Below are 4,279 nucleotides of genomic sequence, written 5' to 3'. Positions count from 1 at the left end.
AAAAATACATTTAAAAAAACCAAATTATCGTCACATGTTCTTTTCGGCCAATCAAAACGATTGGAAATTGAAATATAGAAATTAAAAACACAAAAAGGCAGAACACCACAGCAGTTAAACTATTCAGGGAATATTTGACCGAGAAAAGTAAGCCGATAGAATTCGAACAGTACACTATAGAGCAACTGGACGATACATAATTTGGCATCATTTTATTTGGAAATGAGAAGTAAAGAGGGGAAACATTATAAAAAGACAACTATGCAATCCTATAGACAAGGTCTAAACAGACATATACAGAAATGTAGGGACATAGACATTTGCAATGAAGATATATTCAAAAAGTCCTGTAAATCCTTCAAGGGTATGACAAAGGAACTCAAGCGCCTTGGGCTAGCTGCTATAGAACACCACCCTTCCATAGAAGAGAGTGATATTGAGAAGATGTACTCATATTTTTGTAAAAATCGGGAGGATGCACAGCTTTTGCAGTATAAGGTAATTTTTATACCACATACATGTAAAATTAATAAAATTGAGAATGGAAATGGGGAATGTGTCAAAGAGACAACAACCCGACCAAATAAAAAAAAAAACAGCAGAAGGTCACCAACAGGTCTTCAATGTGTGACAATTTTTTTTTAATTCCATGCATAAAGCCTTATCAGTGTAAAAATAAACATATTGTGAATTTTAAAGGATGACTTCGCTACAAAGGAGGTTATATACGAAACAATCATACTAGGTGTTCCATGCGTATATATGGACCTATTCATGTACATGCTTAATATTGCGCATGCATATTAATATTATAGAAGAAAATTTTCACATTCATCTATAACAATCTATAAAAAAGAACAGCACGTCAGTGTGACAATTAGATGTATAACAAAATTAAATACAAATATTATTCAATGTCAATAAAATATTTATCTTGTGTTCATTGAGAAAATGGCTAACTATTTGCATATAATATTGAAAATTGTGTTTGTTTTTAGTATCTATCTAATTGTGTGCATACTGTCCACTTCAATTAAAATTTCTTCTATGTTTTAGGTATTTGTTGACATCATGCTGTACTTTGGTCGTAGAGGGAGGGAAAACCTGTCAAGTCTTACAAGAAAGCATTTTGCAGTTAAACGTGGTGCAGATGACAAATTGTATGTCTACAAAGTAATTGATGAGCAAACAAAAAACCACCAGTCAGACAGCGAATTATCCTCAGATGGACGAATGTATGAAATTACCGGTAACTGTTATCTATATATACATGTACATATTGACCTACAAAGTAACTACCCTTTAATTTTTGTTTGCCTTGATTTAATATATACTTATAAGAAGTTATGTTATGCATATTAAAGATGCAATCTACATAAAACTATTGCATTTTTAAAAATAAAAATAAAACAAATGGACTGACCTACCTTCTTTATTAAGTTATCAGAACCACACTATTTATTGACCTGATTAAAACTCATACAAATATAAATCATTCATTTCATAATTAATAACCATTAGTGAGTGAAAAAATATCAACCAATATAGCTACATATCCCTATTTTTTTTTTTAAAGAGTTTTGAACCACAGTGGCAGACATTTTTATAATATTATTTAGCCATCTTTTCATATTACAATCAAAGATTAATAGGAAAATGTGATATTTGAAGTTGGTAAATACGTTGTACAATGTATATGTCAATATCAATGAATATATGCATGGGATAATATACGAAAAACAAAATAGAAATTATTGTATAAACTCTATGATCATATAAAGAAAAAAACTTATTTGACTGCAGAAGACTTTTATCTGGAGTATTTTCATTTAAAAATGTTTAACATGCTTTTTTCAGATGGTGAAAGATGTCCAGTGTAGTCTTTTGTGAAGTATATCAGAAGGTTGAATCCTACATGTGTAAAATTATTTCAACAAGCAAAATCATACCCTAAAGAAGGAGTGTATTATGACAATATACCTCTAGGTCATAATAGACTTGGCCAATTCATGAATAAAATTAGCAAAATGGCAAATCTTTCTCACATATATACCAATCATTCCTGCCGAGCAACAACTGTTCATCTTCTTGACGAAGCGGATATTCCAAGCAGACATATAATGACAGTTACGGGACACAAGTCAGAAACATCTCTAAAAACTTAATCTGGAAAAACTTGTGAAAAAAAGAAACGGCATATGTCGGAAATTTTAAGCGCAAAAACATGTGGAAAGAAATCATGTATATCTAATATAGATTTTCTTTGCTTGTCTCAAAGTACAATTACAGTTGAAGCCAATGAAGGGGTGGAAAATATTCCTGTTGAATTGAGTGATGCAAATTTTGATTTAGAGCTTTTATCAAACTCACAGAATGAAACTGTAATGAATGACATTTTGCCTAATAACCAATTGGATGAAACTCTTACAGAAATTGGTAATGGTCACTCAAATACAAATATAATGAAACCCGAGACATTGAAGACAAATCAATTTTTTTTAAACCTACCACAACCAGATATGAAAATGCCATTTCTTAATAACTGTAACAATGTAACTGTTTATATAAATTACAATGTTCATCCATATGTGAACAACCCTGCAAAGTTATAGCTTCATATACAAAATGTTTTTGTTGTAAATTTCTTGTTACTTTATCTGTTAATTGTTATATATTGTTTCAATTAAACAAGCAAACATCTATATATTGATTGTTGTGATTCAGTTATAGTGTATGAACATTTGAAAATTTTACAGTAATAATGGTTTCGAAGACATGCAAAACAATATATTGTTCATGCAATAGTTCTTGATTAATAATATAACAATTGTAGCCTTTGTTTGAGGCCTAAGTCGATATGCTTCTCTTGGGTCGATATAACCTCGTATCGACCTCATACAAAGGCTATAATTGTATAATATGGGCTTTGATTATTTTGAAAGGTAGTACAGTGACCTATAGCAGTTATCATTTGGTTTCTTGTGAGTTGTCTTATCGTCAATTATACCACATACTTTTATCATACTTACTTTACAGTTTTGACATTGGCATAATATATAAGATAGTTTTAACATTGGCATAAGATATAAGACAGTTTTAACCATGACAAAAATCATCTGACTGGTTTTTTTTCAGTAATATATACGATGCTGAATAATATTACCATTCATGCCTCTTATTTAGCCGTAAACATGTTCACAAACTAAGAAGAAAGGAAAAGATGTGAAAAAGCTATTAATTTTTTAACCTGAAACTTTGAAAAACACATATTTGTAAGCTTTAAAAATAAAATTATTTAAAAGGTAAAAAACGAAAATGAATGACAAATAACTTACCGATGGCAACTGGCGATAACTACTATTTAAACTGTACATTTGTAAAGCTGTATATAAACTAAAGATCTGTAAAACTGTGAATAAACTGTGGATAGATATGGTAACAAACAAGATACAGTGGTAGAATCTATATGTTAAGCTTATACACAGATATACAAATGTGCAGTTAATGTAAATTTTTACAGAGTTGCAATTTTTAAACAGCTTTGAACATGTACAGTTTATATACAGTTTTATATATGTGCAGTTCATATACAGATTAACAGATGAACAGGTAATATACAGCTTTACAGCTAGACAGTTGATATGCATATTTAGAACTGTACACTAAGATTACTTGTACTAAAATAGCTGTGTAGGAACTAGGTAGGATCATGAACGCGATCCTTCTTAATTGTGTCAATGTTGTTTTTTCTTCTTTAATACTCATTTCAATGGAGACAGGACTTTTGTTGTAAGTAGAAATACATGCTGGATCATATAGTTTGTTATGATACTATACTGATTTGTCTTGAAAGCTATGGAACAGTATTAAACTAATTGTCAGCATATTTTTCTGAACATACTAAATTTACCACAATGGATAAGTCTAAAAATTGACCGAAAAAGTAAAGAACAAAGTAAGTGTTTTTAATACAAAAAAAAACAATATTCATTTATAATAACTATCATTGCTGTTTTTTTCATAATACAATTTCTGTACCAAGTCAGTAATATGACAGTTGTTGCCACTTTGTTTGATGTGTTTAAGCTTTTGAATGGGGACTTTTCATTTTGAGTTCAGTATGTTTGCCTTTTATGTTACTTTCTTTATATTAAGGCTAATTAAGTTTAGGAACTTTCTATACTAATGGGGCTTGTCTTTGTTGATTTTAACTGATTACTAAGCCACCTGTTTAAAGCTACCACAAAACAATAAACTTAGTTTCGTATCTCTGATATAC

The 4,279-nt window shown here is 29.9% G+C and overlaps 1 pseudogene; it reads left to right on the top strand.

Annotated features, from left to right (window-relative positions):
* Positions 1–242: 242 nt before the first annotated feature.
* Positions 243–2,165, top strand: LOC134700306 (uncharacterized; annotated as a pseudogene).
* The last annotated feature ends 2,114 nt before the right edge of the window (positions 2,166–4,279 follow it).

This window comes from Mytilus trossulus, unplaced genomic scaffold (genome assembly GCF_036588685.1).
Source record: "Mytilus trossulus isolate FHL-02 unplaced genomic scaffold, PNRI_Mtr1.1.1.hap1 h1tg000128l__unscaffolded, whole genome shotgun sequence".
NCBI lineage: Eukaryota > Metazoa > Mollusca > Bivalvia > Mytilida > Mytilidae > Mytilus > Mytilus trossulus.
Note: the sequence above shows the minus strand (reverse complement) of the source record. Positions and strands in the feature narration are given on the sequence as shown.